At 37.9% G+C, this 10,906-nt stretch overlaps 1 non-coding gene across 1 annotated transcript; it reads left to right on the top strand.

Annotated features, from left to right (window-relative positions):
- The first annotated feature begins 2,121 nt into the window (after positions 1-2,121).
- LOC133297083 (small nucleolar RNA R71) lies at positions 2,122-2,228 on the top strand. The gene has a single exon (XR_009749603.1). It is a non-coding gene; the product is annotated as a small nucleolar RNA R71 (small nucleolar RNA).
- The last annotated feature ends 8,678 nt before the right edge of the window (positions 2,229-10,906 follow it).

The raw sequence follows: 10,906 nt of genomic DNA on the forward strand, positions 1-10,906 counted from the left end.
TAGATGGGAACGAATTTACGTCCCATCAAACACCCCAAAACCAAACTGTTGGTTGTCCTCAAACAACTCAGAAATATTGTATTGGTCTGCCCAATTTAAAAGAATAGCATAACAGAAAGGAACTTGAGCCAGTGAGCAACCATGAACTTTTTAGAAAATGAACTACTTTCCATAGTAAACAGTAAGAGTATTCTGTCCCCAGATAATAGAAGGTTGTTGTTCTTTTGTCTCACTGTCACTCATGGGTTGGTGTTTTCTCTGTCCATTCCTGGATGTGATTCTTCAGAACTTGCCTTTCTGTTGCGTTCCTATGAAGTACAACTGTCTTCCGTTTCAAGGATTTCTTTGATGGGTAAGTGTATGGAATTGTGGAGGAAGTGGTGGCCTGATTTGTGGGATCAAGGAACGTTTAGCTTTTGTGCCTTTGAACTTAGACTTTTTCTATTTTGAGGGAACACCTTTTCTTGAACCTTTTTCCCCCTTTGGAGGAATGTTTTCTGGTTTTTCTTGAATTCTTTTGAATGGTTGTTCCCCTTTTTCTTTGTTTTTCTTCTGTCCCTTTTTGGTTCATTGTTGAGTACGTTCCTTGTTCTTTCTGATTGACCACATGGTGTATGATGGGGGTGAGGTGAGTGTGTGATTCTGTTTTGATCCTTGACAGCAAAATTCATCTGTCTTCAGCAGTACTTACAGCATCAAGGCAAGCTGAGAAGTTTCATTGTGGTTACACCTCAGGAACGCTCTCAGAAGTAGGTGTTTGGCATTTTTCCGTTCCTTACCAGTTTGAGTTCACACAGATCAGCTTCTTTCAAAAATCTGAGGATTAAACTCCCTGCAATGTTTCTATTTTCAAGTACTCAGAGAAAGAACAAGCATGATTAGTCAGTGACTTTGTGTTTCATGTATGTTAGTTAATCCAAAAGAATTGGGGCAGTCTTAATACTATAACTGAAATGCATGTATATACCAAACAGTTTGATCAAAAAGTTTTTTTTTTTCATTGCAAAAAGATTAATTACAAAGGAAACGGACAGAAAACAAATTAAAAATAGAATTGAAAATAAGCTAAGCTAAGATAAATAGGAGGGTTTCTCCTTTTCATTGTGGAGGTCTGTGGTTAGGGACCACCCCAAAACTACGTTCTTGGAACGTACTTTATTTGGACTTTTTGGAGAGGAACATCAGACGTTCCCTCCTTTTCAGGAGCTATATTGTTATGGATAACCACACCAAAACTTTGCTCTTTGTTAGAGAGCAAATGTATCTACTGGGTTGCCTCCCAGTCAACGCTTAGTTTAATGTCTTTAGCTAGACATGGTACTTACCTCTCAAGGTGTTTCAGAAATGGTTGAGGGGACCTCAGTGTCCCCTGGTAGTGATCCTGGTGTTCTGGTTTGAAAGTTGGCAGCAATCTGCCCCAGATGGGACTCAATGTTCCTGACCACTGCATCATTCCTAGTGACATATTCCTTGACATAATTTTCCAGGGTGTTGATGCGTTGGTCATCTCTGTGGAACGGAACGTAGTTGTTTCTTCTTTGTTCAGACGTTCCACTGCTGCTACCTTGCTGATACTGCTGATGATTGTTGTTGAATGGTCTCTGGTTAATGGGTGGCCTCCATTGGGTGTTGTGGTTCTGATCCTTAATGATAGTTCCTCTAGGGCTTGAATGTGTATTTCGTCCTGCTTGTTGATTGTCTCTGGTAAAGTTCCTATTGCCAAAATTTTCTGCATAACACACCAATGCAGTGGATGGGCAGTCTGTTGAGTCATGAAGGTCACCACAGGCTGAGCATGGTTCTGTTTCAGTTGCTGTGAGTTGTAAGACTTCCATCCTTGGTGCTTCTTGGTCGGCTTTTAGGTTCTTCACTTCATTCATGAGTGATGCCAGCTGGGCTTCCATGGCAGTTTGTTTATCTAGTTCTAGCATGCCTGGCTTCCTCACTGGGCTCACTCTGTCTATTGGCCATTGGAGACATCTTTCAGCAGTCTCTTCTATGATTTCATATCTTGATTCAAATGTTCTTGTAAAAAAAAATCCTCCTGCAGCAAAATCTAAGTGAGACTGAGAAGTATGATCAAGTCCTTTATAGAAAGATTGTAACACTCCCCGACTTTCTACCCCATGGTTTGGACATTTTCTTATGATGTCCTTGTATCTCTCCCATGCTTCATAGAGATTTTCTCCATAAAACATTCTGAAGTTAGAGATTTCTGCTCTAACATCTGCTTGTCGAGACATTAGGAGAAACCTCTCTATGAACTTGTTAGAGAGTTCTTCCCATGTGTGGATTGATCCAAGGGTGAGAGTTTTCATCCATGTTTTTGCTTTTAAGCCTAAGGAGTGAGGGAACAACCCCATTCTCATGCTCGCTTCTGTTACACCCTCAGCTTTAAAATTGTCACAGATATCTTGGAATGTGGTGAGGTGTGTGTAAGGATCTTCTGCAGGGAGTCCATTGAAGACCCCTGCTTCCCTAATTAAGTGAAACATGATAGGTTTTAGTTCAAAATTGGGTGCTACAGGAGGAAGGATTACTCCCCTGTCTGGTCTGTTCCTAAAAGAAGCAGCCAAAGTTCTGAAGTTTTGTTCAGGGGGAACCTCTTCATTGTTATTATTGTGATCAGCCATGTTTTTAAGAAATCTTTCTCTGAGGTTCCTTCTTCTCCTATGGAGTGTGCGTTCTGGCTCAAGATCAAAGAGAAACTCAGGTACTTCAATGGAGTGGTTAGAGTCTGTTTCACACTCTTCACTCATAAACCAATAACACAGGGTATATATATATGCACAGCAGATTCAGTGATAAAGAGAAAAAAATATAAAAGTAAAGGCAGATATACAGTATATGTGTTAGAAAACAATGATAAGAACAACAGTTAGGGTTTCTATCCCCGGCAACGGCACCAAAAACTTGTTGGATGGTTTGCTGATGGTGGAAAATATAAGTTCTGAAAGGGGACGTTCCTCTGTTCTTACAGAACACAGATTCATCCCTTAGTTCCAACCCAAGTGCGCAAGTGCACGCATCAAGTAATAAAGGGAGTATTAATGCCCAAATTATCGTTCCCACGAGGATAGAGTGCTAATTATTGTTTTATCACTGTTTATAAAGAGTGAAAATGAGAAGAAAAGTTAGTAAATGAACTGTCGGGTCAAACGTTCTCTACTATCTTGACAACGTTCCTCAGGAACAGTAGGTTCAATCTGATGGCAAACAGTTGCTCGCTGCATTATGTATGTGATCCTTCCTGTTTAGAAGAAGGTGAGATAACAATCATTGGAGTTTTTATAAGTGCTAAATGAAATAAAATAAAACTACTAAAACATAAATAACTATAATCAAGAGACAACAGGGTGGTGGTTAAAACAGTTTAACAGAAGGAACGAATTCACTGATTCACTCTTAAAGGGGTTGTTTTCTCTGCTCAAGACTTAACACCTTTTGGCTTTGTCCCAGTTTCTTTGCCTGCCAACTCTGTTTCCTCAGCTCATGGTCTAGATGGCTCACAAGTTTCCATATTCCTATGGCTCCCTTGACTCCAACAGGTACTTAGTTCAGAACCTTAAAATGGACGAGTTGGCCCCTTATTCCTAAGGTGACCAGTAGCGTTTTTGCCATGACATCTACCTTCCCCCAATGGCTAAGCAGTCTGAAATCCCTTCCTTATGGAAGTTCCTTTCTCAGTATGTACCCAATTTCCATTGGCGCACAATGAATATAGCTTTCTTAGCCAAAGAAATACAAAAAGCTTCGGTCAAGAGTTTTGAAAACAGTTCTTTAAGAGTTTCACAGTTTACCCGTTCCACAGATAGTTCAGCTCATGGCTGATAGTTTAAACATAATTATTCTCAACTGAGATCACATAGACCCGAGATTCAGTCAAGAGATAACGATTGGAACGAAGAGAAAAACACTTATATTACTCTAGAAGACAGTTTACAAAAATAAACAGAAAATGGAGAAATATGGGTATTTGCTCGTGAGGAGTCTTGATGGTTGTTTACAGAGAAGGGAAGAGGGGTTGTCACTTAACTACAGTTACAACTGAAAATTAAACTAAGTTACTAACTACTACTACTACTAGGTGATCTTCTTCCTTCTGGACTTTAATCCCTCCAGAATCCGATGATGTTTTTGTATGAGGGTGGTCCTATTTATAGATGGAAGGAGAGTGGCAAGCTTGTAAATCCTTTGGAGCAAGTTGCTTGAATGAGGGGACGGGACGGTGGCAGCAGAGTATGGAAGCTGCGCAAATTGCTGGATGGAACTAGGTTTGCTGATGATTAGCCGTAGTTTGCAGGTCTTCCCATGTTTTGCTTCTGTTTTCAGCCAATGAGAACTCTTGATTCCCTGCTCTTCACGTTTCCAGCTGCTCAGTTGGTGCACCGCCTTGCTTTTTAGAAGTCTTTAACTCTACGTTACCTGCAAAGTGTACAGAAGCATTAAATGAATGGAGCAGGTGCATTAAATGCGTTCAGTACGTTCCCCTTTTAATATATTTTAAGGGAATACGTTACCATCCGTTCCCCCACTGTGTTTTTGTCACAAATGTGTAAAACAAGTCATTTTCATGCTGAAGTTGCTCATCAGATGAGGGAACGTATGGTATTTTGCCATCAAAATAGGCTTAGATGGGAACGAATTTACGTCCCATCACATTCCTTACAACAACTTTTATCTTTAACCTTCTACCAACACCAACTCTGCAAAATCAATCCCTATATCAAGTTCTGTTCAATAAAAATCCCAACTATGCATATCTTCGAACATTTGGTTGTGCATGCTATCCTCATACCAGACCTTATAATTCCCATAAGCTTGATTATAGATCCACTAAGTGTGTTTTTTGTAACAGCCCGTTACGTACCGGTAATGTTATCATTGCATATGGTATTAAGCGCAGTTACAATCACAGTAATTGAGTTAATTAAATTACGGGTAAACTTTTTTCCTTTATTGCATTCATTTCTTTAAACAATTAACCATTTTCGTAACTAAGTAAAATACGTCGTAATTATAAATGCAAAACTCGTGGAAGCATAAAACATCCTAATCATTATCTCTCTTAGCAATACCATTGATTTTAGACTTCATAAAACACATTTTCAACATTTTACACAGTGGTAATCGATTACCCAACAATGGTAATCGATTACCAAAGGCTCCAAAATGAGACAGTAGCCAAATTTGGGCTCCCCAGTATTGGGTAATCGATTACCTAGACATAGGTAATCGATTACTGAACTAGGTAATCGATTAATTTGAACACAGTGGCTCAATTTTGCGTCCCCTGTTTCAGGTAATCAATTACCGAGAAAAGGTAATCGATTACCCTACTGCAGAATCACCTTTTGACAACTTTTTAAACATAAAATGGGTGATGTAATCCACTCCGAACACCTTAATACTCATTATACCTCTTACACAAGATCTAATGTGGGCTCTAGGCCCTTCCATCACGCATAATCTAAGCATTTATCATTCTAAGCATTTAATTCCAAAGGAGACATACCATTTAATGCTTCTAACTACCATAACTCAATTTACAACTTCAAAACCCTCATCCAATTTATGATCTCCATTAAAACTCAAAGAGAGTGTGAAAACTTACCACCAATAGCTCCCTAGGGTCCAAGGGGATGATCTCCAACCAATGAATCAACACAAGGATTCCCAAAATTTCACCAAAATGCCACCAAATTCGCGGATGTAAATGGGGGTTTTCTCCCTCCACAAAGCTCCCCACAAGATGCACTCTACATGAAAGTCACTCACAATATGATGGGGAACAACTTTGTAGTTGACAGTTTATCTCAAAAGTGTCTAGAAAAAGAGTTAGAATTTCAAAGAGCCAAGACTCCCTCCATGGCAATTTGCTTGACGCGAAGAAGGAGAGGAGGAGAGAGAAGGTTCAGAATTTTTGAGAACATTTGGCTCTTAAGTCACTTAAGTGAGTCCCACACGTCACTTAACTTTCTTAAATCATCCATTTTAACCCACAAATTTATAACCTACGTATTTTTCTCGTTCACGTTATATTTTTATTTCCTAAAAATACTGATCATATTTTCACGCTTATCGGTACAATTATGCCGCATTGATTTTACACCAAAAAAATCACTATTCATCAAATTTTCCGGAACTTGCCTATCCATTCATTTTTTCGTCTTGAATCCATTTCCGGCATTATTTTTGTCATTTGAGACCTTCTACTCAATTTTCCATGCCTAGGGATACGTGTTTGGTAAATTACCATTTGTCCCTTTTTACATATTTTGGCCCTAATTTCAGGATTTTCATAATCCTACCATTTAATCATCATTATCTCATATAATTATACATTTAGAAATACGATGTGTTATATTCACCCCTCCTTTTTAAAATTTGGTCTGCAAAATTAAGTCATACATGCCCGCTAACTCAGGATACAGCCGGAGAATCTCATCCTCCCGTTCCCAAGTAGCCTCCTCAAGTGAACGACCTTTCCACTGAATCTTTAACATAGGAGTTACTTTGCTCCTTCACCTCTTTTTACTGCGGTCCAGGATTTCCATAGGACCGATGGGAGTCTTCAGGTTCTCTCGAATTTCAATATCATCCGGTATCTCCACATATGATCATCCGAAAACAAACGTCGCAGTTGCGAATTTTCTCTGATTGACCAATTTATTCTCACTAATTGGGTTATCTTACTTATAGAGCCCATAATTTATTTTGGAAGGCGCGCAATATACGTTAGCTTATCATCAAAGATCCACGTAGGATCATATCTAGTCTAAATCCAGGGCAATTCAATCCAGCATTTTCCTAACGTTCAATCTCTGCCCCTCAGGCACATTTCACTTTCTGACACATTTCAACCAGCAGTTACCTTCAATTGAGTATTTCTCCTTCGAACTCTAGAACTTGTGCCATCAATTTCTGTTTAAGTCCCATTAATCATATTGCCTTACTTTGATATACTACTCAAGTTTCTAAATATCTTACTCCACATTAAATATCGTTTCGAAACCTTAACAGTTCCTCGGTGCAATTTCACCGATTAATCATCTAGTTCAGTCTCAAAGGGAATAATCCCCATATACAGCCTTTAGCCATAAGTTGTACATACATGTATTTCTACCTATGTTCTTAATCTAAGAACGTGCAATTCTACTTCTGCACCAAATACAAAACATGCACCTTTTATGTACCTTAATATCACATCTAACCTTACTGGTTTACTAACTTCCACCAAAAACACATTTGCGAATCAATTTCCCAACACATTTCACTGTTACCAATGGACCACTCATTATAGTTTATATATCATATTGGCCATTTCAAAGCCTTCAGCCACAATTCTACTCGGAAAGCTCTATATACAAGGTCATACCCATAATTTACATTAATTGTTCATCCTTTCGTCAACTTAGCCATCTCAAGGCTTAACATACAATCCATCAATGATTTTTCACATTAAAGGCACATGCCTAAGATTTCCACCAACAACTATGTTTATATATCATTCTATACTCATGCTATAAATTCCACATATATTTCAATCCTGTATACTTCAATTTCATAATCATTACATTTAACCATTGATGTACCGTTCGGATATATCATATCATATCCCTTGCAAATAAGTCCCATCATATAGGGATTTTCAAAACCTACTTATCCTGTCATATGGAATTAAATCCATCACTGTCATTATTTTTAAAATTCGACCTCGGAGGATATACAAATCTCTCGGAATATTCTAGGCTACTACAAGCACATGACCATATATCATGGTACCTAGCCAAAAACAACATCAACATTGTGCATTTTCAACACGTCTCCCACCATAAATTGCATATACAATATACAATACTCCATAAGTCACTCTACCAGTAAAGCAAAGCTATCAACTTGCATTTAACCAATTGCAATTCCAGTTTCCAGCTATTATTACACGTTCGTACTTGACTACCACACAATTAACCTTTCGTCAAAGGCTAACAGGTCACCGCCTTAACTTAAAATCTCAATCATGACTAGCCTTCCTAGAAGGACATTTACTCAATTTATCAACACTTAACCAAGCTATTATCTCTTTCACATAAGACGAGAATCCCAACAAACTTCCCAATATCACTCGAAACCGAAAATTATATCATCATGCTTGATTAACACATACATTGCCTCAACTGTCTATGAACACACACTACAAAGTGCTTCAAAATCACACCTCAGAAAGTTCATAATCATTATGTTCCACATCTTATATACAATTTGACATATTATTGTCCACTTACAAGAACCTGACCTCGTATCTTGCGTTATTCACATGGCACAAATTCAGTTGTGTACTAACATACATCTCGCTTATATCAGTCACCTTATCAATTTAGGATGCTTCCAAGGATCATAGTCCTTATAGAATATGATAATAGTCTCCGGGAACATAATTCGCGCAGAGATAACAAGAGTCTCCGAGAACATAATCCGCACAGAGATAACAAGAGTCTCCGGGAACATAATCCGCACGGAGATAAAAAGAGTCTCTGGGAACATAATCCGCACAGAGATAACAATATTATTCGGGCACATAAGCCACACAGAGATAATAACCATATTAAATTAGATAATGGGTACCCAGTGCACATGAAAATTCATATACATATCATATCCATATATAACGGCAAAATGTGTTTTGTATAAGCACCTGAGGCTATCCTCATTATAGGAATAGTGGTATACTAGACATATTTCACATATCCACAATTCACTGGGACCACCTAGGTATGTTCCTTTCCATGAATAGTCTACACATTTATCTTGACTAGTCATCAGACCTAGTCCATCACATAATCGTTATCATATGATTCCAGCATCTTTTTCATAATTCTCCACATATTTTTCCAATTCTTAATAATTCTTGTATCCCGTTACAGTTCTAATTCATTTTCTATTATGGTTCATATAACCTATGCTCAACACTGTAGAGCAACCCATCAATTTTCTCGATCACGCCTCCTCTTGGTGAATGTAGAATGTCTATTTCATTAAAAATACCACCACTTTTTCTGTCACTACTTCACTATGACACGAAGAGTGCCATTATTTACTAGTTTCCACTATTCACGTACAGAGGTCACCCGACAAGTCGATATTTAAGTGGTGTCCAACTGGGACTTCCAAGAGCAACACCTCTTAGGACCCAATCCCCAAAAGGAAGCCCAGGACAATTGCATTAGTCACGTTACTACAAACATGTATGTCATTGTGTAACTTGTACACCAGGACTCCTTAATGAATCCCATATCAGATTGAGCGTCCAATGACACTCCCAAGAGACAATCTCTTCAGATACTTCCCATCATAGGGGATTTCACTCCACATCATTGTCTCTTTACCAAAGAATTTAATAATTTATTACAACAAGGATATATAGGCGCTCAGGCCATCACAAAGTGTATATATATATACTGGCACTTAGACCATCACAGGATTATCATCATCTATTCATCAGAGTATATATACAGGCCATCAGGCCATTATGTATTATTCACTATGCATTACAGACATCCCCTAGCAATTAAGTCATTTTAAATTACAGTATTCCTCTCTTGGGATTTCTAAGAGACATCCATGATGGATCAATTCTCTTATGCATTATACTCCCTGAACCTCTACCAAGGAGCCATTCCAAGAAAATCCCACACCTTAATGCACATATATAACCATGTTACATCGTAACAAAATCGCACACCATCTGACATTATAAAAACACACTACCACTAGTAGTACATAATACTTAGTCATAATTCCTTATATCTCATCTTTTTCCTTCATGACACATTTGTCAAGTCAAACCATTATTCCATTATGGACAATCATACTCTCAATAACCCTTGTCTAATGCCATCCATGGCAATATTTCTCAACTTCCTACATTTTACTCTCTATACATTATGATATCCTCACTTATGTCCAAGCAATATTAAATCATCATGAACTAAAATTCCACATTCCAACATTGATGTACCTAACACATCACTGTCATAGTCTTTCCAAGGTACTCAAATTCCTCAACTCCGATTTCGAAGATTCAAATTATTTCTACATCCAAACACCTTAATTCATTCAAGTGTATGCCCTTCACAAGGGACTTATAACTTCTTATCTAACCTTAATGTATCTAAGCTTACATATAAGCATACCTACTCAAATTTTCAAGAATTCATCGGGGCTCCAAGTCACTCTCCATGTCAAAGTCCGACCACTAAATCCATATGTATCTCATTGTTTTAACTACTCGACACATATAAGGAATGTTTACCAACACTATCATCATGATATCAACTCATTTCAATCATACTTACCAACCATACGACCACAATTTCAACTATGGTAGCATTCTACCTAAAAGCGTTAGACATACTTCCCAATTGTTCTCACTAAGTCCTCAACTACATATAATTTACTCACAAATGTATCTGTCCGTAGAGCAGTCAACACTGCAACCACAACATCAGTTTAAGGACTGGCATTAGGTGCTCCAGGGTTGCCACACAGGCTTCTTATGATGACCACACATATAACACAATGAAAAGGGTTGATCAGACCCACACTAATGAATCACATATGCAATAATCAATAAGAGTCTACATACAACTATACAACACTTAACACAAGCATATAATAATCAGAGTTCCCTAAGAAACTGCTCTGATACCATAAAATGTAACAGCCTGTTACGTACCGGTATTGTTATCATTGCATATGATATTAAGCGCAGTTACAATCACAGTAATTGAGTTAATTAAATTACGGGTAAACTTTTTTCCTTTATTGCATTCATTTCTTTAAACAATTAACCATTTTCGTAACTAATTAAAACATGTCATAATTGTAAATGCAAAACTCGCGGAAG

The sequence above is a fragment of the Gastrolobium bilobum genome, unplaced genomic scaffold, assembly GCF_033153095.1.
Source record: "Gastrolobium bilobum isolate Gb01-03AN ecotype WA unplaced genomic scaffold, APGP_CSIRO_Gbil_v1 utg26586, whole genome shotgun sequence".
NCBI lineage: Eukaryota > Viridiplantae > Streptophyta > Magnoliopsida > Fabales > Fabaceae > Gastrolobium > Gastrolobium bilobum.